This window comes from Monodon monoceros, unplaced genomic scaffold, assembly GCF_005190385.1.
Source record: "Monodon monoceros isolate NGI ecotype Baffin Bay Population unplaced genomic scaffold, NGI_Narwhal_1 Super_Scaffold_13, whole genome shotgun sequence".
Taxonomy (NCBI): Eukaryota; Metazoa; Chordata; class Mammalia; order Artiodactyla; family Monodontidae; genus Monodon; species Monodon monoceros.
Window position 1 is genome coordinate 67,355,992 of NW_021703769.1, and position 24,457 is coordinate 67,380,448.

A 24,457-nucleotide genomic window follows, 5' to 3' on the forward strand; every position below is an offset into this window, starting at 1 on the left:
GAAAATGATCAAGTAGAAAGTATTTTGGTAATAGTATGGGCGACATATGTCTCATAGTTCTATACCTTATTTCCCCAAATGATGGAATTTTACCCATATATTTACAGCTGCTCTAAGTAATATTTATTTTTTACTTTAAATAACAATAACAAACCCTATCAATCTTAACTGAATCTCCGTAATATTATCTGAATTCCAATCAATGACTAAGATGAACTGTTAAATTGAGTTGAGTTTATCATTTTCCTACACCCATAAGCTTATCCCACAGCTTTCTGTTTGGTCAGTTGGCTTTCTTCCCCTCCGGCACATGGAATGGAATCTATTTGCTATCCCTGCTGTAACCATGTGCTAAGTCTAAAAGCTCCACTGAGGACTCCTGCTTATGGCAAAGTCAGAAAGAAAGTTCACGGCCACCAGCGCATTGTGCGACTCCCCTCAGCGGTCAGACGTCCCAGTCCCTCCCTCCCAGGCCTGCTCAAGTCATTTACAGTACTTGCTTGCGCCTGCAGGCAGCTAAGTTTGACATCTCAAAGCTTTCTCAAACAGGCAAAAATAGTGAGAAATAATTCGCAAAGCACTGCAATGCGGACAGTGCATGTGGAGCTGAGACCTCCAGGGGGTGGGGGGTGTCCTGTTCACCGCCAGGCGAGGCAAAAGGCCAGCAGGAGCTGAGAAGCCACGCAAAAAAGCTAAATTGAGAGTGCCAAAGGCAAAGCCACACAAAGTCAAGGGCTCGGCTCTGACTCGGGGCCGGGGCTGCTGGCGGGGAGGCACTCCACATCTGAAGACAGGTTGTGCAGGCTTCCTTCCAAAGGCTTCTTCCTACGTCAGCACATTTGGACTTTGAAAAGCATGTTCCCATAGAAAGCAGGTTATAAATGATCATTACGTTCTCAGTCCCGCTTAGAGGGACTCACTTCACTTACAGCTAAACTAAATGACAGCCCTCGTGGGTAGCCATCAGCTGAACCCAGGGAACAGTAGTAAAAAACTAGGAGATAACAGTGGTTCTCAACCATGGCTACACATTACAATCCTGGGGGCTTTCAAAATAATGCAGGTGATTCCGTCTATACGAAATGACCAGAAAAAGCACATGTATGGAGGCAGAAAGAAGACTAGTAGTCAGCCAAGAGTAAGGGTGGGAACAGGGATTAGCCATAAAGGGGTACGAGAGGGATCTCATTGGGTGATGCCACTGTTCTAAAATCAGACGGTGGTGATGGTTACCCGACTCTGTAAATTGGCTAAAAAAATCATTAAACTGTACACTTAAAATGGGTGAATTTTATGATATATAAAGTTGTCAACAACTCAGTGAAGTTGTTAAAAAAAAAAGAATAATGGCTGGACCCCAACCGAGAACGGCTGAATCAGAACTTTTGGGGGTGGGACCTGGCTTTTTTTTTTTTTTTTTAAAGCTCCCCAGGCCACTCCAAAGTGCAGCCAGGGCTGAGAACCCCTGCATTAGAGCGTCAGAGTACCAGTAGCTGTGGGTGGCAGGGTAAGTACCAGGACACGGTAGAGAGAGGGTCCAGCAGTAAATGGTAGGCAGTAGAGAGAGCTTGCAGTGTCACTGGTTAACAGGCCAGAGAGGCCCTCCTTCTAGGTCAAGACCGCCCAGGATGTGGTCTGATAGGCATGACTCACAAGTGACTTTACTCTCTTGCCTTCTCGGGCAGAGTAAGCTGAGGGATAAGAAACTGATGGATAGCAGATTCTAAGTTTCGTTTTAGGCAAAGGATAAGGAGACAGAACATGCATGATAGGAGCTGAGAGTCAGGGCTCTGGACTCAGACAGACCTGACTTTGAATCCCAGCGCTGTCGCCTGGCAAGTTGCAAACGGGAGGCTCCACTCCCTCCACTGTAAAATGGGAATAATAATAACAATAGTACCACCATTTTACTGGTTATACAGTAACGCCATTTATCCCATTTCACTTATCTCTCTCATAAACCTGCTCCCTGGTGCCTAGTGAGGGTTCATGGAGTGTTAGCCCTTCTGAGAATTACAGCAAATAACAACCACCTGCAGATAAATCCAGAGCAGTCAGTCTTATCTAAGAAAAACCCTTCTGCAGTCATCAAGCTATTGTAGCTTCTCCTGGAAGAAGTCATGGCTGAGCCCAGACCACACAAAGACAAAAAGCTATGTCACACTTATACAGCAGGAGCAGGGCAGGCTTGTCAATTAAAACAAAGGGTTGGTTGTGATAATGCTGTGTGGGCTGGAAGCCACCAAAGAGAAGCACAGGCACACAGTACACAGAAACTTAGAGACCAAATATGTGGTGAGTTAGCAAAATCCTTCACCCAAGGATCAACGTCTTAAGCTGCTGAGCCTCACAACGGACAGTAATGAGGCTGTAAAAATGCCAGCACCGGTGGCTCTCAGGTGCATGTTCACAGAGGGGCCAAAGAACTCTCCAGAGAGAAACCACCTGAGAACGGACTTGCTGCAAGATACTTGAGGTCTTCATTCATTCAGCCCGTGTTCATGCAGCACTCTCTAAATGTCAAGAACTGGGGAGGAAAAAAAAGGAGAGAAATGAACCACAGTCTTCACCCTTGGGGAGCTGATGGGAAAGACAGAAACGTAAACACGTTTGTTCAGAGTTGTGGGAGCACAGAGAGAAGAGTAATGGATTGCGTGGCAGGGAGAGGCTTCACGGGGAAGCCGTCCAAGCAGATCTCAGATAAGACAGAGCATCCAGTGAGCGTGGGGGAAAGCGGTCTGGAGACGGTCCTGCACTAGGGCACAAAGCACGGGGTGAGGGCACCTGGCTGAAACAAAGGCTTTGCCTGCTAAGGAAGTAGGGGGCAATGGGGAGCCGCTGATGGTTTCTCAGCAATGGAGTGGCAAGGCGAAACCCAGATTTGAATTTTAGAACGACAACTCTGACAGCAGGGTGCAGAATGGAGGTAGGAGAACACCTGGAGGGCGTCTGCAGTTATTCGGGAGACGGACAAGAACACAGATTCCCAGCCCTCACCGTCCTATCCTGGCCAAAGACATGCTGCTATTTTAACAGAAATAGTAGGGCAGAATCACTGACTATCAACTAACGACATGGAAAACACTTTTTAAAGTTCAAGAAAAATTTATAAAATATGGGGCTCTCTCTGGTCAAGAAATAAATCAAACACAGAAACTAAAATTCATGGATCATAACCAACTTAAATCGCCAGATTTCCAAAACTAAATTAAATTAAAACTTAAGTAAGACTTTGCATTTATTTCTTCTTTTTTTAAAAAAATGAAAGCACTTTCACATATATTATTTCATTTGCTTATATTACATGTACCTTATGGGGCAATTTTTATTATCCCTATTTCATGGATGTGGAAACTGAGGCAAACACCCATTAAATAAATTACATAATGAAACAAAAGCCTTTGGACCCTCAGAAGAGAGCAGTTTCAAGATCATTAACCAAAGTCGAGTCTCTCTGAATTAATTTTCATGCTAGATGCTGGTCCTAGCTGCACCACAAACTAACCAAATGATCTAAAAACACACTCTTGACCTTCCTGTATCTCACTTTATTTATACTTGAATCAACAATCTCCCACAATTTTTAAAAGACCACAATAAAACAGCAAATGAGAGAATATTTTGAAACCTTCAAAATGCAAATAGAGGAATGCATCTCTATAAACAACAATCAATTTTTTTAAAGGCATATAATACTGAGAATTTGGATAAGTGTGGACCCTCTAGGTTTCTACAAGGAATACGCATCACAGATGTAGCCCAGAAAGTTCCATGATTAGCGTGATGTACAAAATGAAGGGAAAAAACATTCACCTGGAAAACTGGGGTGAAGCTGCTTTTGAGGGATGACAGATAGATTCTGGGTGGAGAACACCATCAATCTTCACTTGCCCTTTTCTGAAGGTCAGAGGCAAGAGTGTTCCAACACTACAGCCTGATGGATGAAAGGATGCTGTGGATGACTCGAAATAAAAAATGGATTTTTTCAAATGAGGCTTTTACTCAAAAGGCTTGTACTGAAATGAAATGTTAATTGAGTGGAGCTTGCAGCCCATCACTGAGTTCAACTGCAGACTGCCGTCATGCATACTTTGCCACTAACCTTTCCGTGTGGTTAGTCATTGAACAAATATTTGTTGGGTTCCCTTCCATGAGCCATTATGAGTAAGAGATACAGCCCCTGTCCTGACAAGCTCGAGGACTATCGAGGAAAATAAACGATTACCTCCAGTGCAGTGAATGCTCTGACGGGGGAGCACAGGGCACTCTGAGAGGGGTGGTTGTCTGTCATCGTCACCACAGTTAACATTTATTGAGCTTGTACCATGTGCTTCAGCACTGTTCTAGGTGCTTTTGAGAATTAATTCCTGGGCTTCCTTGGTGGCGCAGTGGTTGAGAGTCTGCCTGCCGATGCAGGGGACACAGATTAATGCCCTGGTCCGGGAAGATCCCACATGCCGCGGAGCGGCTGGGCCCGTGAGCCATGGCCGCTGAGCCTGCACGTCCGGAGCCTGTGCTCCGCAACGGGAGAGGCCACAACAGTGAGAGGCCCGCGTACCACAAAAAAAAAAAAAAAAAAAAAAAATTAATTCCATAAAGGGACTTCCCTGGTGGTCCAGTGGTTAGGACTTCGAGCTTCCGCTGCAGGCGGCACGGGTTCAACCCCTGGTCAGGGAACTAAGATGCCTCATGCCGCACAGCACAGCAAAAAAAAAAAAGAATGAATGAATTCCTTAAAAGTACAACAGTAACTGTGGGGTAAGGAGTATCATCCCCATGTTACAGATGAGGAAACAGAGAAGTGATTGGCCCAAGGTTTCATAGCTAGGCTCTGAATCTGGGCAATTTCATTCCAGAGATCCTGTTCTTAACGTCTTGTTTCCAGGTGCTTTACAAGTATTAACTCATTTAATCCTCAAGATAATGATGAGATCAATACTATGATTATATACAACTTACAGATGAGAAACCTAGGAACAGAGAAGTTAATTAACTTACCAATGGTTACAGAGCAATGGGAGGGCATCTAATGCAGACTGAAGATACCAGAAAAGTTTTCTGAAACTAGCAATGGCTTTTGAGGCCTAATAGATGAATTGGAGTTTGAAGCACAGGTGTTAGATAGAGAAGAGGACATTAAGGCAGTGAGGTTAAGAGAGAGGGGATGAGAGGAATGGACACAAGGTGATAGAGCTGGGGGAGAGCCCACCTTAGCTCAGGTGCAGGGGCCTGCTGAAGTCCGAGGGCAAAGCAGGAGAACCAGAGAAACATTCCGGTACTCTGGGCTTCACACAGAGTGGGAGGTGGTGGCAGTCCACCTCTGAGGGAGGCAGCAGGAGAGCGGGCACATCCCCCCTGAAGCCACCCAAGGCACAGGTATGCAGAGCCTGCTCAAGGGCAGGGGAAAGCAGAGAAACCTGCAGGACTTTGGGCCATAACATGAGTATCAGGCAGTGGTCCTCAACCACAGGGAGGGGCAGGAGAGCTGAGAAAAGCTCTCTTGATGTAGGCACACAAGTCCTACTAAACTTGGGGATAAGCAAGAAAATTGAGCTAGACAAGCTCTGCCAGAGGGAAAATTTTCATCCCACCTTCAAATAAGTTGAAGTCAGTGGTGAGCTGAGTGTATCAAAAGCAACAACAAAGCCTGGAGTCACACAGCAACAGACTAGACTGACTTGAGTCCTCATATGAATGGCCTGACAGAAGAGGCACACATTCTCAGTTTCCACACATCAAAACTTACCACAGGAAAGAAACAAAGTATGCATTATCAAGATGGAATACAGTCAACAGAACTAGATCCAAAGACAGCCAAGATGTTGGAATTATCTTGCAGGGACTTTAGAACAACTATGATAAATACATTAAAGGAGCTAGTGGAAAAGATGGACAGAACGCATGAGTAGATGAGGGATTTCAGCAGAGATCTGGAAATTGAAACAAATTACCCAAGCTAAGATACAAAGTATCTGAGATCTATGGGACAATATCAGTGTTTCACATATGTAATTAGAGTGCTTGAGGGAAAAAAGAAAGAACATAGGACAGAAGAAATACTGAACAAACAATGGCTGAGAAGTTTCCAAATTTACTGAACAATATCAAACCACTGATCCAAGCTCAGAGAACTCTAAGCAGGATAAACACAAAGAAAAACACATCTAAAAAGATCAAGGTCGCCAATGTTCACTGCAGCACTATTTACAATAGCCAGGTCATGGAAGCAACCTAAATGCCCATCGACAGACAAATGGATAAAGAAGATATGGTACATACATACAATGGAATATTACTCAGCCATAAAAAGGAACGAAATTGGGTCATTTGTAGAGAAGTAGATGGACCTAGAGACTGTCATACAGAGTGAAGTCAGAAAGAGAAAAACAAATATCGTATATTAACGCATATATGTGGAATCTAGAAAATGGTACAGATGAACCAGTTTGCAAGGCAGAAATAGAGACAGAGATGTAGAGAACAAACGTATGGACACCAAGGGGGAAGGGGGGTGGTGAAATGAATTGGGAGATTGGGATTGACATATATAAAATAATATGTATAAAACAGATAACTAATGAAAACCTGTTGTATAGCACAGGGAACTCCACTTCACTCGCTGTACAGCAGAAACTAATGCAACATTGTAAAACAACTATATCCCAATAAAAAGTTAAAAGAAAAAGAGAGATAGATAGATAGATAGAGAGAGAGAGAGAAGGGACAAGAGTGAGAGGCTTTCAAATCTAAAAAAAAAAAGCACAGCACTTCACATACAGGAAAGCAACAATAAGAATGATGGCTGACTTGTAATAGGAAACATTAGAACCAGATGACAATGGAATAACATCTTTAAAGTGGTAAGTGAAAAAACCGTTAACCAATGATTCTACATCAAAGAAAATATTCCTTAAAGATGAAGGCAAATAGACATTTTTAGAGATACAAAGGTTAAAAAGATTTCATTTTCTGAAGACCTCACTACAGTATTGCAGTGGGGAGGACAAGGGGAGATGGAGAGAACTTAGGCACAAGACATCTCTGCTGATCCAGTTCGGGGTGGGGAAAGCTCTGAGCTCTTCCTTCCCATGCCAACTCCGATTAGTCATGGCTCTCTGCAGCCGCAGTCAGACGCACTGTGAGGCTGCACCCAAACTCCCTGGGAAAGAGAACCAGACAGACTGATAATGACAGAGTGGCAGAGAGACTCTAACTATGGAGATTTTTGCCCCAGGCTAAATGTCAAACTTAATTTCACACCCTAGTTTCACCGTGCAGGCAGATTAGGCACAGGGAAATGTTAGAGATTTCATCTACTTTCTAGTAAAGTATTAGGATAGTTTAACATAAAGAAGACTGCCAGCTTTCAGATTTTAACTTCTTATGTCTCTGAGGTCGTGGGAGATAAAGTAAAAGTTTTGGCTACAAGTGTGCTAGGCAATTTAGAGTTAATGATTTCTCAACCTTGGCACCACTGACATTTTGGTCTGGATAACTCCTTCTTGCTGGGGGTGCTGTCCTGGGCATTGTGGAAAGTTAACAGTGGCCCTGGCTCCTACAGCTTAGAAGCCAGTGGCATTGCGTCCCCCTTATCCCAGTGGTGACAACCAAGTAACCATTTGGTATACTGCCATATGTCGGGGTGGCGGGGGGCAAAACTGCCCCCAGTTAAGAACCATGTAGTTAACGGAAAGAATCTTCATGGTTGTCAGAAAGGCAAAAAGGTGGCAGTCTTTCTGTGTGAAGATCAATATAATTTATTCATATTAATGGGATGGAAGTTTGAAGGAAGAGGAAGGATGCTTGTCCAATTCTGTAATGACCTAGTAAATAACTCTTTTTTGTTTCATTAGTGCTCTTCCTGTTGATGTAAATTTGGGGGAGTCCTGTGTCCTGGAAAATGAAAGAACATAGAAACTTGCTTTACTTTTTTTCTAAAGACTATTTCTTTAGTCCCTTGAGGCTTTTTATGAATTGGTGAGAGTAGTATATTTTTTAACTTCCAAGAACGCTGTATCTTTCTGTTAGTAGTCTTTTTTTCTTTTTTAGTGGATACAATATCTTTTCTGAGGATTTTTTTTTACATACTATTGTCCTGCCTTGGACAACAAATGAACAAATAAAACTGCACTTGCTTTAGTCATCTGTAGAGCTACTTACTACTCAATAAGTCACCTGGGACTTTTTCTGAATGGCTTTCAGTGCCTTCTTTTTTAATTTCCAAAAAGTTTTTTTAAAAAAATATCTTCTAACATTTCAGTGGAGTTTAATGGGAGAGAAGAAATAAATAACGTGTTCAGCCAATCGTCTTAAACTAAACTGTCTCCCGTAATGTCTTAAGTTCCTCTCCTCAGCAGAGAATTTCCCTCCCATGGATAATTTCAGGAACCTACTAGTGGAGACGATCGTTCAATCCATTGTGCTGCCACATGTTATTATGACAGTTGTGTCCCTAAGAGTTTATAAAAATTCCCAATTACAAAATCAGTGGATAAAAAGGCAGAGAGGGAGCAGTCGGAATGGAGAATTTTAAACGAGCATAGGAATTTCTACGGCATTACTGGGCAAGTGTGACATTTCATCATATCTGGATATCATTCAAACAGGAAGCTGGTCTTTTCTTATCACCACAAATGCTCTTATTAGTGAGACCACCTCATACATGCATATCACATCTGCCACCTACAATTCTGAAAGTAGAACAGAAAAATGTGCATAAAATTGTGAGTCCAGAAGGTACCCCCCGCCCGGCCCTTGTGCGTTGATGAGGTGGTTTAGGGTGACAGCCTGGACCAAGTTTGCTGGGGCTCAAAGCCCTCTCCACCCTGGGCTTCCCTGGTGGCACAGTGGTTGGGAATCCGCCTGCCAGTGCAGGGGACATGGGTTCCAGCTCTGGTCCAGGAGGATCCCACGTGCCGTGGAGCAACTAAGCCCGTGCGCCACAACTACTGAGCCTGCGCTCTAGAGCCCGTGAGCCACAACTACCGAGCCCATGTGCCACAACTACTGAAGCCCACGTGCCATAACTACTGAAGCCCGCGCACCTAGAGCCCGTGATCCACAGTAAGAGAAGCCACCGCAATGAGAAGCCCGCGCACCGCAGCGAAGAGTAGCCCCCGCTCGCCGCAACCAGAGAAGGCCCGTGCACAGCAACAAAGACCCAACGCAGCCAAAAATAAAACTAAATTTAAAAATAAACAAATAAATAAATAAAATTTATTAAAAAAAAAAGAAGCCCTCTCCACCATCTAAAAGTTGTGTAACTATGAGGTTACTTCACATCTCTGGGCCTCTATTTCCTCATCTGTAAAAATGGAGATACTGAGTTTCTAACTTGGAGACTTGAAAGGATTGAAAGAGATAATATATGCAAGGTGCTCATTCCTAGAAAGCCCCCCAAATGGTTTCTGTTGTTCTTTTGTCATAGGTAGTTAAGAGTATAGACTCTGGAGACAGACTTACTAGCTCTGTGACCTCAGACCTCAGACAAGTTATTGAATCTCTCTGTGCCTCTGTTTTCGCACCTGTTAAAGGGAATAATACGGTACTAATTTTGCTGGGTATTCAATGAGCCGGTATATGACTAGCACTTGAAACAGTGCCTGGCATACGGTAAGAATTCAGATACATGTAAGCTGTCATTATCACAATGAGTTCTCTTTGGAAGGATCTTTCTGGCAACCACGTGGAACACGCCTGAGGGAGAAGACATACTGGAGGGTGAGGAGAACATTAGGAGACCCAAATATATGAGATCCAAGTGAGGAAAGATGGGGGTCTGGCCACCAAGTGAGAAAGCAGTGGGCAAGCAGAGGAGGGGACGGGGAGCTTTTACAGAGGTACAGTGACCAGGACTTGGTGACATGGTGTGGGGAGGAAGCGAGAAGGAATGATCGCCAGGTTTCTATCTTGAGTGACTCACTGGATAATAAAGCTCTTCACCTAGAGAAGAGATTTGGGAGGATCCGAAGGTCAGGTCAATGGGGGCAGCTCCAGAAATGCTGAGTTTAACGGGTCTGTTGAATGCTCAGGTGGAACCGTCCTTTGTGTCTTTTGATGTACGGTTCTGAAGCACAGAAGAGGCGTCTGGATGGGAAATTCAGAGCATCCTGTAAAGAGGAGCAGCAAACATGGATTTGGGGGAGTTCACTTGGAATGCAGATCCTGCAGGGAAGATGGAGGCTGAGGACAGAAGACTTGTGCACACAATGGAAGAGGAGCCAAAGCAGGGAACAGAAGAGGAGTCCCCTGGGAGGGCAGAGAAGAAGCTGGCAGTGAAGCAAGGTAGAGTGACTGGTTAAAAATGCAAACAGTGGCAGAGAGGACAGGAAAGTATGAGGAGAACGGTTACTGGAAGCCAAGATGCAGGGCGGAGGTGGGAGAGGCAGAGGCAAAGCTTTCTCAGAAAAACCTGAGCACAGTTAGCAGCTGAGAAGAAAGAGCCAGTGGAGAGAGTGAGGCTGAAAATGCAGAGCAGACAGAGGAAGACCAGTGTGAAGGAAAAGCCCCCTTGAAGGAGACAGAGGGGCAGCAAGGATGAGCACGAAGACGATGTGCTTGAGCATCAGGGACCGAGAACTGGGGGCAGCGTCCAGTCTTCTCTGGAAATTAGGAGGCATGTCATCTGAGGAGAGTGGGTGTGTCTGGAGCAGGGTGGAGTGGGTTTGAGAAAAGTAAAAGTCTGGCGAAGGCACTTTGGAAAACGGGATGGGAAACTCAGCCAAGGACTGGAATGCAGTATTAAAAGCCCAGCTGAGCTTGGAGGCCATAAACTTTTGGCAGCCCTAACTTGCATAATTGGATGATCTTTCTAGGTCACACCCTGCATCCCAGGTATCAGAGTGAAGATGCCAAGAAGATAAAGGAGTCAGGCTCATATTCTGCAGAATAGGTGAAAAGAAAAGGCCAGCTGGACAGAGTTCCGAAAGTGATGTCATAGAGAGAGGCTATATGGACTTAGGTTGGAGGACGAAGGGGACTTCATCCAGGGCAGGATGAACTGGATGGGAGAGAAATCTGAGAGCAAGAGGCTGCAGTCAGGTGGTGGACAGAGAATTAGGGCTAAGACTTTTGAAGTGGTTCCTTTTTTTTTTTAATCTTTATTTTATATTGGACTATAGTTGACTTACAATGTTGTGTCAGTTTCAGGTGTACAGCAGTGATTCAGTTATACTTATACGTACATCTATTCTTCTTCAAATTCTTTCCCCATTTTGTTATTACAGAATATTGAGCAGAGTTCCCTGTGCTATACAGTAGGTCCTTGTTGCTTATCTATCTTAAATATAGTACTGTGTATACGTCAATCCCAGACTCCCAGTTTATCCCTCCTCCCCGACACTGAAGTTGGTCTTAAAACACAATGGCAAATTTCTTTCTGGAAAAGAAAGCCACTTTGCATTTCCACCAGCAATGCATGACACAGGCTTCCTCACCTCTACCAAGGCAGGAACACAGCATTAGTTTCAACTTTGCCAATTTGGTAAATAAAAAATGGAGTCTAGAAGCTTTGTGCTTCTTTGATTCCTTGTAATTTTAAAAAGAGTCACATATTTACTGGTCATCTGTATTTCACCTGTGACTTTCTGTTCATGGGATTTGCTCATGACAGAAGAGTTCTTTAAAGTGATCGATAAGAAAGCTTTATACATTAAGGATATTAACCCTCTGTTGTGGCTGCTCTCAATTTTTTCCAGTTAATCATTTGTCATAATTTTAATGACGATCTATGACAGACAGAATTTTAGTTATTATGTGGTTAAATCTATAGGTTATCTTTTATTGTTCGTTCTCTGCATTTGTAAGCCAGAGCGTGAAGTAATTTCCACATTTCCTTGTATTTATTTTATGGCTTTTTTACATGAAACTCTTAACCTGTTTGTAATTTATCTTGGCATATAGTGGTGAGGTGAAATCTCACCTGACTATTTTTCCTAATACTAACCTATTGTCTCATACTGTTTCCTTACTGTCCTTATCACCTGCCAACTTCCTAAACATACCAGGGCTTGCTCTTGGACGGACAACACAGCAGGGAAGCTGATTCGGCAAAGGTCAGAGAAAGAGAGCTAGTGAACAGCATAGACGGGATCTCCCTCAGACTGGAGTCCGGCATACCTCTTACTATACCCCAACTGCCCTAAAGCAATGTCAGTTTCCTTAAGCCCTCATCTAAAAGTTTTGAAAACATAACTAAATTAACAAACTGCCCAACAAGCTGATTTATATTAGGGGAAAGTAATTTGATGTGCTCTCACCACATCTCATCATTAAGAGAACCAGATTTCTGCTTTTTTGTGGGGAAGGCTCTCAGAGAGACCTTGAGTGGTATATTTTGGAGACTAGCAGAACAACACACACAGACAGACATGTGAGGGACCCATCTGTACATTAAGACCAGTTCACAGCCCAGGAACTGCAGCCCAGCATCTCTCCAATAACCAGTAGGCTTCTTGAGCCGCAGACCATATAGATAGGTTTTCTTTAATCCATGGGCTTGAGGATGTCTGTGAAGTCCATGAAGTTACATGCAAGTATGTGTTTGCGGAGATTTTTTCCTGGGGAGAGGACTGTTAGAATCTCCATCAAAATCTGCGGGTAGCAAGGTTTCTATTCCTAAAGACTGCTCTAATATTCAGAGACTACAATTAAGTCCATCGCCCTGTGACCTGCTGACCACTTGACAAGTCACATATGCTCCACTGAAACTCCTCTCACCATTTCTCAACTTTTTCTTCCAAGTCCTTCCTCAGCCTAAGCGTATGGCAATTGTTTCCTCCACACAGTTGGACCACTACAAGTCAGCATTCTGCCCTTAAGATCACCTGCCGATCTTATGACTAAGACACAGAATAAAGGCTCATCAGACATACTAAAAGGTATGCAGCTCAAAAAAGAGAGGGCAAATGCTGGCTGGTTTCCTCTGGGTACCATTCAGATGAAGACATTTGCATTTTAGCAGGATTTAAGCATTCCTTATCATGTTTCTGGAATGCCCAATAGGGGTGCAATCACATGCCCTTTATACAATATTGCTATAAACAATTATAAGGCTAAACATTATTTTGGAGAGTCTAACCAATTAAATAAGGAAAGAAAAAGAAATCACTGAAATAAATAATAGCAAAAGAATTGCAACATAACACAGATAATATTGTATACAGAAAAGTCAAAGAAGTAACAAAATTATCAATTGTAGCTAAAGAAGTTGTAAAGTAAACAAGTATATACAAACATCAGTATCACCCATGTTTACCAATTACACTAATTAGGCACTATTCTCAACAAGAACAACAGCAGCAAAATATTTAGGAAACACATAAAAGCTTTGTGTCTATCAAGAGATGTGCCACACTCATACTGTAAAGATACCACTTCTCCCCAGGATCTAGTTCACAGGTTTACTAGACCATAGTTCCTCGGTTTTAGTTATTTCTGTATCCTCAGGACCTAGCCCATAGCAGGCACCCAATAAATATTACCTGGATAAGTGGGCTCCAAATTAATCGAAATCCTAAATGAATTCTTCTAGGAACTAGAAAAGAAGTGACACCAAAATTCATTTTTTGACAGAAACAGGAAAGAATAACTGAAAAAGAAGAGCTGAAGGGAACCAGCTCTACCAGATTTAAAACACATTACAGATCAACAGTTAGTAAAACAGTGTGGTACTGGTGTGCACATACATACACACACACTAAAGCCATAAATCAATGGAATAGAAAGCCCAGCTAAAAAAGTAGATATATGAATTATATGCTTAAAAAAAGAGAAGCATTATAAAACAATGGAAAAGTGAAGAATCATGGTGTTACCTATTTCTGTAAATAACACCTAATCATACACCTTTTTGCTTCACCACAAACATCATGGTGTTAAGTATGTTTTCAAGTCAACCTCCAATGCCCTTGTCTTAGTTCTGGCTGCCATCACCTCTCCCAGCCTGTGGCCATAGTTTCCTAGCTAGTCTCCTTTCACCTTCTCCTCTTTTCCTTCTTCTGCAATCCTAACTCCACCTGCTGCCAGACTTGTCTTCCTAAAGCACCCACTTAATTTTTTCAACATTCTGCATGTAAGGGCTCCCCAGTTCCACTGCAGTAGTCCTCAAACCATGATCCCCCCAAAACTGGAACAGAAGCCTTTCTAATGTTGGTCTTCCACAGAGGAGAACAAAAGCCAATCAATACTGCCCGACTCCAAAAGGTTGGTGTTCATGGTCATGGGTGATCATGTATTTTAGTCCTGCCACCTTGGGATTGTTTGGGGATTATTATTAATCCTAGCATGTCCATAAATGCAAAAGCAGTGAGATTACTGAAAAGGTTATAAGAGGGGATAAACAAGTATAATGAAAATTAAAGAAACTAAAAGTTACACTGTTAAATATGATGACTCAATAGACTTTCAATGTACAGCAAAATTGTCTATGGGGGGAAGATGGCCATCTTTGCTACACGAGGCAAAGAAAATTGAATATACTGGTTTTAAGACTTCTTAGAGCTTTGAGGAACCAACTTGCTCCTCCAACTGGATGGAAATGCATCCAGGGGTTTGTGAATTTAAATACCACAGTCATTCTGGACTTGAGAACATGTGGATCTACACACAACTTTTCACTACCTAATAACCTTTCAATATCTAATTCGAAAATAAGAGCTGGATAGAGTTTTTCCACTGTTAAGAGTCAGATATAGTTGTCTTTTTCCATTTTATAGACAAAAAAATATTAAGTTAAAGAATAAATTTTCAGGGTTTTAGGTTTCCCCTAAGAATTTTTCTTCCCTCTTGGAATTCTTAATCACTTGTCATCCCTTCCTGCCTGTTATCGAGATTGCTAAAGTGTCACATGTCAGAGGTGCCTTCACTGAGCCCAAAGCATATCTCAGAGCCCCCATGCCTGAGTCTATGCTCCATCTATCCTAGCACTAACTGTAGCTAGTGAAGTAGAAATACTCTGGTGTATCTCCCCAAGGTACAGCTGGGCATGGGTTTAAGTGGCCACTCCAGCCCATGCATCTGAAAGTATCCAATGACCACATGAAATCCAAGCTGGTAGATGTGTAAATGTTCACGCTGATAGGTGACAGGTAGCTGGTAGTTGCATACAAGAATTTCTGTCAGTTCTGAACATTTATATATTTAAATATTTGTATTCATTTGAGCACCTGTTTACTTAGTCTACAATTTATCATTTAAACTCTTTAGGAGGCATAAACTTGGCTAACCCATGTGGAAGAACACCGAGAAACCATAGAAGAAATGCTAATGAAACATTAAAGGGGAGATCAAATTGACTGCTAGACCAAAAGGTATCTCTGATAAGACACCTAAAAAAGAACCGAGGGAAAGGAGAGGAAGAGAAACATCTTAGGACTAATTAAAAGGAAGTGGCCTATGCAAATAATCAATAAGCCATAATTAATGTGAAATATTAGGACACAGGAAACAAGTCTTACAACCTGGAGGGCTGAGGTGAACTGAATATTGTTTTCACATCATTTGCTACAAATAGGCTCTACCTACTCAAAAGCAGTTTCTTATACAAATCACAGGGTTAGATTTTCAACAGAATCTGCTTTATCTTCTGAAACTTATATCAAATCTGCACCTAGTCATAGACATGCTCTCTCAAGATTCCATAACTGCTTTCATTAAGTAATGTATCTGAGAATAAGAATATCAACTTGTTTTTATTAAAATATATGAATAAATCAAGATATGGCATTAACATTTCATTATTAACACCTGAAATGTTAGAATAGGTACATTTGGCTATATTCAAATTATCTGCTTGTATGTCCATCTTTCCACTCAAGTTCCTAGGAACCAGTTATGTTTTTAACCCCAGACCCTAGCATTTGACAGGTTCTCAATAGACATCAGTTGAGCTGAACTGGTAACTGAACGGTGAAATTGACAACTGAACATTAATTCCATGGCAATTAAATAAACAAATGACATACAGAAAACTTGAACATATAAGGAAATATGAATATAGGGACAATGGTCATTTCAACCTTAGTGGAAAAAATTAAAGTAAGTAGCAAATTTTAAAAAGACAATGTCTAGTGCTACTAGGGTGACGGTGAGGCATGGCATTCATCATGTCGCGCACAGTGACATGCGTTGCCATGCAACATTACTTGCTGTGCTGCAAGTGAAATGATAGCGCTATCTTGTTAGAAGGCACTGTTAAAACTACTTAGTTCTGCTGCATCAGCCCATGGCTACATTCCAATAAACCTTTTTTACAAAGCAGGAGGTGGAGAGGATTTGGCCTGCAGGCCAAAGTTTGCCAACGCATAGACTAGGGGATCCAGAGAAAGGAGGCCAATTTCAGGATGAAGTTCATGAGTTTGGTGTTAGCAGGACATTTAAGTGGAGACGTTCAATCTAGAGATGAAGAGATGCCAGGGCCAGAGGAATAAAACTGAGTCATCAGCCAGGTGGTGGCAGTTATGGGGCTGAGATCACCCAGGCGGAATGGCCTCAGAAGAGAGGACATGGAGGGCACTTCCTTGTCCGAATACAAGGGCAGATGGGCAATGTCTTCGGGTCACTACAGTCCTGGAACGGTAGAGGCATTATGGCCTAATCTCCATTAACCCCCTTAACTTAAAAAGAGGCTCCTGTTTTAACTTAGGGCTTTCATCCCCTTTCCCAAGATTAGTAACTTTAAAGTTTCAGATTCACAGATGAAAAAGAAAACTTCCCACTGGCTGGAAAGTAAGGCAATTCTAAAATAAAATGTCTATCAACTTCTTAATGTTTCACTTTTATTATGAATTTTACACTCAAAACATATATAACATGTGCATTAAGTATGATGAGTGATGACAGAACAAATGTTTGGTCTCCAACTTAAGAAGAAGTGAAGAAGTTCATTACCAAAACACCACTGTCCAACTTTCATACCACAAGAATTAGTCTCTAAACTAGAGATCAAAGCAGGCAGCCCAAGACCAGATAAAGCTTGAAGATACATTTTCTTTGGCCTACGCAGTGTTGTGTTTTTTTTTTTTTTAGTTGCCAACATTAAACATCAAGAAATCAGCATTCTGGAATATCATTAGAAATAAGGAGATGTGACTATACTACACACATTTCACCATGGCAACAACTGGCTGGAGCTGAGAGCAACTCTCCCCTTTAAATGAACATGTACTCACTAATTCACTGCAGTCCTCATCATCCCCTATTGCCTTGAACCTATCTCCTACTTCACTTATTACTTTTTTTTTTTTGCGGTACGCGGGCCTCTCACTGTTGTGGCCTCTCCTGTTGCAGAGCACAGGCTCCGGATGCGCAGGCTCAGCGGCCATGGCTCACGGGCCCAGCCGCTCCGCGGCATGTGGGATCTTCCCGGACCGGGGCACGAACCCGTGTGCCCTGCATCGGCAGGCGGACTCTCAACCACTGCGCCACCAGGGAAGCCCACTTATTACTTTTAATTGCCCTGGCACTTGGATTTGCAACCCCTGCTTACAAAGTATAACTGTGGTTTGCAACTTTTTGCAATATGGGAGACATTATGTAAAGCAAAAGTTCAGACTCTCTCACCAGGAACATTACAGGTCCATAATCCCTTATCCATCACTTTGAAATCTAAAAAAAAAAGAACTTTTTTTGTAGCTCATTTGGCAACATAACTTGACCTAAGCTAACATGAAGCTATTTTTAATCTTTAAGGATTCCATTTAGTGTGAAATACATTCATATATTTTGCTATGGAAATAATAACATGTATGATGATTACAGGCTGCTGCCCCAGACCCTACTGGAGATACTACATAACAGCATATGTGCATTATTACTTCTCTTTTCTTTTTAATTATTTATTTTATTTTATTTATTTATGGCTGCATTGGGTCTTCACTGCTGGGCACGGGCTTTCTCTAGTTCTGGTGAGCAGGGGCTACTCTTTGTTGCGGTGCACAGGCTTCTCATTGTGGTGGCTTCTCTCGTTGCGGAGCATGGGCTCTAGGTGCGCGGGCTTCAGTAGTCGTGGCTCGCGGGCTTCAGTAGTTGTGGCTCGTGGGCTCTAGAGCGCAGGCTCAGTAGTCGTGGCACACGGGCTTAGTTGCTCCGTGGCATGTGGGATCTTCCCAGACCAGGGCTCGAACCCGTGGCCCCTGCATTGGCAGGTGGATTCTTAACCACTGTGCCACCAGGGAAGTACCTACTTTTCTTTAAAATCTGAAGAATTCTGAGTTCTGAAACTCATCTGATCCCAGGGATTTTGGATAAAGGACCATGGGCCTGTTATACTTTTACTATCTACGTTTAAGAAAACAATACACAAAGCAGATAGAAGTGTAATAATATTTTAAATGGATTTATACTGGATTAATTATAATGGCATCTACCTACATTTGAGAAACAGAAATAGAATGATATAAGCAAAACCATCACAGTCTGATAAGAACGCATAGAGCACATGCTGACTCTAGGACCCTATACCCCAGTGCTGATTCCTGGGGCGGGGGAGGGGGTCCTGCCGTGCACACACTGGCAATCACTGGCACCAAGGTAATTCCATATTAGAATAACATGCTGCATTCACATACTCCGTATGATATGTGAAAATGATGCTTCTGACCAAATCCTTTTAGGGTTTTTTTTTTTTTCAGTGAACAATGGGTTTTCACTCACCTATAAATAACCTGTTTGCTATTCTAGGATTTCACAATATGTAAAGTACATAACAAGACCACAGAAGATCAGATTCAGAAGAAGCTGCAAAGACACCAGACTCCTTTCCACCCCCACTCTATGCAGAGACTGGATGGAATCCACTCAGACTGAAGCAGAGCACAGCTACCTCCCCGTTCTCAGAATTACTGTTCAGAGGAAATCAGTGTGAGTAAAATGAGGCAGCAGAGTAGGCAAGGGATGTAGAATGTGATGCTGGCAAAAGTAAGGATACGGTCTGTACTGTCAAACATAGGAAGGGCTGTCTCATGGAAGAGAGACAAGATGGATTCAATGTGGCACCAGAGGACTGCTCTGGGGTGCGCGGGGGTAAGGGGTATTTGACTCACCTTGAGAATTAGTGCTGCCTGCCTGGAGTAGAAGGTCATTAGATACCTGTGCCCTTCAGGGAGGGTTGGCAAAGAACGTAACAGAATAAAACAAGCCAGGTAGGGACTGGACGGCTCATGCCCCACCCAGATGGGACAGCTGCTGCTGAGCTCCTGATGCCGGTGCTCGGGAGGGATGCTAGGCACTGCTAGGTCTTCCGAGATTTAGAAGCAGCTGGAAATCCAGGTTTTCATGTGAAAACTTCTCATTTTTAAATATAAGCCAATGATTGTAAAAAAATAAATAAATACTGAATAGGCCAAAGAGAACACATCTCTGGCCTGCAAGCAAGCAGTGTGGAGCTTTGGTTTTGATAATTCAGACATCCAGACCCTGGAAGGACTAGAACAGGGTTTCTCAACCTCAGCAGTCTTGGCATTTGGGACCAGATAAGCCTGGATAGTGAGGCTGTCAGGTGCATTGCAGCATATTCAGAAGCCTCCCTGGCCTCTATCTACCCCTCCCCCAGTCAAGTCACAACAATCAAAAAATGTCTCTGGACATTGCCAAATGTCCCCTGGGGGGGCAAAACCATACCTTGGTAAGAGCCACTGGACTAGAGCAACATCCAACTCTCAGCCTTCAGGATTTTACGAAGGCATCACTCACGACTCAAAAACAGGTTTTTCACATAAGAGTTACCCACGTGAAGATTTATAGCTGCTTTGGAATCAGAAACCTGGGTTTGAATGCACAGCTCTGTCATTTACTAGCCTGATGACCTCTCCGAGTTCTGGCTGCCTCATCATTAAATCAGGAACAAATAACATTGCCTCTTAGAGCTGCTGCAAGAATGCGGTGAGATAATTTATGCAAAGTACTGAGCCCAGCGGCTTAATAAGCACCAAAAGCTTTTAATAAACATTAATCCTTCCCTGGTGAAAAGGCAGCCCAAATTCTGTAGTCGGAAGCACATGGGATCCAGAATCAGAAGCCCTGGACCCAAGTCGTGCCTCGGCCACTTAGTAGCTGTGCGATCATGGCAAGTCATTTTCCCCCTTTCCAGAATAGAAATGATCATTGCCAGTAGGTGAGAACCAAGCCAGGTGGTCTGGTACAGCATTTGGCAAACTAAACCAACTAGAGAAAAGTTGATGATTAGTACTATCAAATCTTTTAAAGGTAAAGGAAAGAATGAGCTCTTCAACAAATCCAAAGAACTGAGAATGCAGTAATATCAGGGTAAGGTACAGGGAGAAAAAGAAAAATAATCATAGGGATTCTGAACCTCCAGGTCCTTCTAGACAAGCAACTGCCACCTGGTGACCCACACACCAAATCTGGTCACCGATATATTTTGTTTAGCCCCGCACAGTACCATGGTGATTGTCTCCTTTGCGCTAAATGCCATCTAACCTTCATTAAAATCCAGATTTCAGGCTTTTCTGGAAAGCTACAAAGGTTGAGTCACTCTGGGGCCATATTCCCACATGCCCCTTTGGTGAGATCATGGGGGGGGAGCCGGCACGCCCCCAACCCTTACCTGGCCTCAGTCACTCATTTATTTTACTAGTCTGGCCCCTCTAGGCATTTGAGTCTGTAACCTTGGTTTATCTAAAGCGAACTATCTGGGAAAGCATCTGAACCTCCAGGGAGCACTTCAATCAAGGCAGAAACCCACACCCAATGAGACACTCCCTCCCAGAGCCTCACCTAGGTAATAACTCTCCTGGCTAGTCCTTCAGCTTCCTTTTCTCCTGGACACTTTGACCTCATAACTGAACTTTCCTCAAGTTCCTCACCCTGTGTACAGCTTCCTCCATGCAGGGCATCACCTCCCCAAAATCACCACCTGCATCCACTGGATTATCTGCATCAAGGATTTCCAAACAACAAAATATCTTTCTTAGCAGGACTACAAAAGACACGACATGATGTTTCTTGTTTCCTGACCAGCGCCCCGGTTTCCCTTGGGGAGCCAGCGCTCCCCCACTCTCAGTCCCTGTTGTTCAGACAGGGTTTACTCCATACCCATTTCCAGGGAAAAGCATGGGACCCAGTCAGAAGCACTCAGAGTCCATCTTGGGTCTTTGGCAACAGTGACTGGAAGAAAACTATTCTGTCCCTCTGGGACGAGACTGGAAGAAGGGGGTGGGGCTGGGGGTTCTCCTTGTGGACACAGCTTGTCTAAAGAGTGGAAGCCCTGGATCCAGACCAACCTGCAGCCATACTCCTTTTGGATCCTTTTGGGCACATGTAAGCCTATAAATTCCCATGTTCGCTTATAGCAGTTTGATTTGGGTTTTCTTACAATCAAAAGAGACCTCATCAATACGAGAGAAATTTGAAAGAAGTGCTCGAAGATGGAAACAAAGCCATCGCTCAAACTTTCTCCTGTTTTTTGGTTACCTCTCTCCATCCAATAAGAACTGGCACTAGCCATCCTTCTATAAGCACTGAGCTCAGGGTAGATAATTATTTCTTTTTCTTTTTTTTTTTTTTTTGCGGTACGCGGGCCTCTCACTGTTGTGGCCTCTCCTATTGCGGAGCACTGGCTCCGGACGCGCAGGCTCAGCGGCCATGGCTCACGGGCCTAGCCGCTCCGCGGCATGTGGGATCTTCCTGGACCGGGGCATGAACCCGTGTCCCCTGCATCGGCAGGCGGACTCTCAACCACTGCGCCACCAGGGAAGCCCGATAATTATTTCTTTGCTTGCCTATCTCTTCCACAAATCTACTGAGCTCCTTCAAGGCAGAAACTGTGTCGTATTCACTTTTGACTCTTTAATACCTCACACGCTGGCACACAGTTTGGGCCAACAAGTGTCTGTTGAATGGATGAATCAACAAAAGTCAGGGGGATGAAAGGAACCATCCTCATTCTCTCATTTGGGACACCCATATCAGGAGAACACCTCTTAAGCCTTGACCCTATGGGACACAAACCATCTTCTGAAACAGACTCATCTACCCCTTGTAAACAAATTGCATCATGAGAACTCACTCCTTCCAGCCATTACTAATTCTCCCACATGTCCATGCCATGGAACCTCACTGTGGGGTTACTCACAAGTTCCTCATTTTGCGAAGAGAATGCTTCATCACAAGACACCACCTAGAACTCTACAAACTGATAGTACACACTATGGGCAAGCCATTGACACAAATAACTTCATTCATTAGTGCGTGTGTGCTTTCTAGCCTTTGTTTTGACCCAAATATGACCAGAAGCCTGATTCTGGTGCCCACCAACCCTCTGCTTCTGCCCAATAACAATTCTAGGCTCTCTCCTACCTCCATTTTCTCTCCCTAGTCCTTTACAATTACTTAAGTGGAAAAAAAAATACAGATATATCTAGGAAATCAATAGCAGTAAAGCAACAGGTTCCCCAGTAAAAACAGTTTTGACTTTAGGTGCATAATTGCCACACCCTTAATAGCTCTGTAATAGCTGCAGCTTCCACTGCATCAAGCAATAAAGATTTTCAAACAGAGTCAAAGGTCAGGGCCAGAATTATAGCCCTAGGATGAGTCACACCACTTACTCCATCCAATTCTCATTTTCCCATACTTGGGCCCACACCACCAGGGCAATCTAGTGAGAACTGGATTTACATACATTTAACAATATTTACTGAGTATGTACCATGTTATAGGAACCACAGCAGTCCCTGGGAATCAAAGAAGAATGGGCAAAAACTCTTAAAGTGTTTAGTCTAATGGAGAACGCTGGCAAGTAAAGAGGCAATTACATTATGCAAAAACAGGTGCTACGTGGAATTATGAAAGCACCAAGGAGGGACATCCAATTTATGCTGGAGCATCAGGGAAGGCCTTTTAGAGGCAGAGATCTTTATGAGGAGACCTGAAGATTGAGCAGGAGGTGGCCTAGGGCAGGTGTGATGAAAGAGGCTTCCCAGAGTTCCAGGTAGAGGCTAAAACATAAGAAAGCACAGCCTCCTCTGGAAACTGAAAGTAGGCAAGTATGGCTGGAATTTAAAAGTGTAAAGAGAGTAGCTGCTACAGAGGAAGCAGGGGACAGAGACACCCTGAACAGCTTCCCTGAACTGCTCTGTAGCTTTTAAAGCCTCAGAAATTTGTTTAAAAAAAAAAAAATCACTTGCCTGATACAATGTACAAACAGGCCAAAATGACTATCTGACAAATACATTTTGACACTCACTAAGTACTGATTCCACAATTCACGTTACTGAGAACGCTAAGAGGGGCAGAAAATTCACAGAAATTATCTTGTAATTCATTTACAGATTCTTGGTTGAAACATTAGCCGTCACTAATACTCTGTCTACCTTCCTCTCTCTCAGCACTATTTCTATCATTCTCCCACAAATAACAGAAAAGTAGGCACACCTAGGCTTTAGCCTAGACAGGAATTAACTCTGGAAATAGGATAAATGCACACCAAGCTAACAGGGTGGGGTACCAAAAAAATTAAACAACAAAACTAAGCAGAAAGTTGAGGGAAACGAAACAGTAAGGAGCAAATTTAGAAAACGCAAGAGGAAGTAAAAGTATTTTCATACACACACAAAAAAAGAAGTGTCCCACGTGCTCCGGCCAAACCAAACTCCCCCTTTGACTCAACTGCCGAAAGAAGCAGCAAAAGCTGTGAAAAATTCCCACTTTCATATCTCTTCCCAGAATAAACAGCAAAATCCGTACCATACAGCTAACTTGCCCTGGAAGACCTTGAAATATTCGCCCCAGATAACACAGCACATGACAATCACCTCCAGAAGCTCTCAAAACCACAAACCAGCCCTGTTCCAACAGCCCGGTCATCTACAAACTCTGGTCTATTCTGTCATTACAGAATCAATGCTTGTCAAGCAGTCGAGGAATCCCAAAGAAACATCGTGCAGGATCTGCTTCCAAATCCAAAGTGAGAAAGACTTTAAAAAAAAAAAGTAATTTCCTTTTAAATTGGCACTAGGCGTTTCCAGAATCCTTTTCTCCCAATTCCAACTTTTTAAATGTCAAGCCATCCCGTTCATATTCGCCCCTGGTCTGGAGACGGCACCACCTCTAAATTCCCTCAAAGAGCGTTCTGAAACTCACTAGGCAGATCCGCTGGGCTTTAATGACCCTTTACTTCTTTACTGCCACCATACACTTGTAAGCTAGGCTTTGCGGCAGCGGGGCGACCCGGAAAGGCTGAGAATGCCGCCCCAAGCCCCGCAGCCTCGGACACACCACTGATCGGAGTTTCAGCCGCAGGCGGCGGCCCGGGCCGGCTCGATCTCCTGGTGGGAAAGACAGGGGACAGGTCCAGTCCCCGGAGGGCGATGCTTCGCGGGCCAGTGGGGACCCTGGGGGGGGGGAGCGGGGAGGCGCGGCCCGCCCCGCCGGTCTCCGGGGGCCAGGCGGCGGCCCAGAGCCGGGCGCCAGGCCGCGGCGTGGCGCCGCCCCCGGCCCC

General features: G+C 43.5%; 1 protein-coding gene across 7 annotated transcripts in view; it reads right to left on the reverse strand.

The window, feature by feature from the left end:
- Positions 1-24,280, reverse strand: part of ARHGAP17 (Rho GTPase activating protein 17) — an 89,137-nt gene extending 64,857 nt beyond the window's left edge. For 4 of the 7 annotated variants that reach the window (XR_003793121.1, XM_029220434.1, XM_029220435.1 and 1 more), the window contains exon 1: positions 3,814-3,913. The gene's annotated coding sequence lies outside the window, so the exon portion shown is untranslated. Of the gene's footprint in view, positions 1-3,813; positions 4,366-24,099 lie in introns of those variants that run through there. The other 3 variants (XM_029220431.1, XM_029220430.1, XM_029220436.1) reach the window with 3 other exon arrangements.
- Between the last annotated feature and the right edge of the window lie 177 nt (positions 24,281-24,457).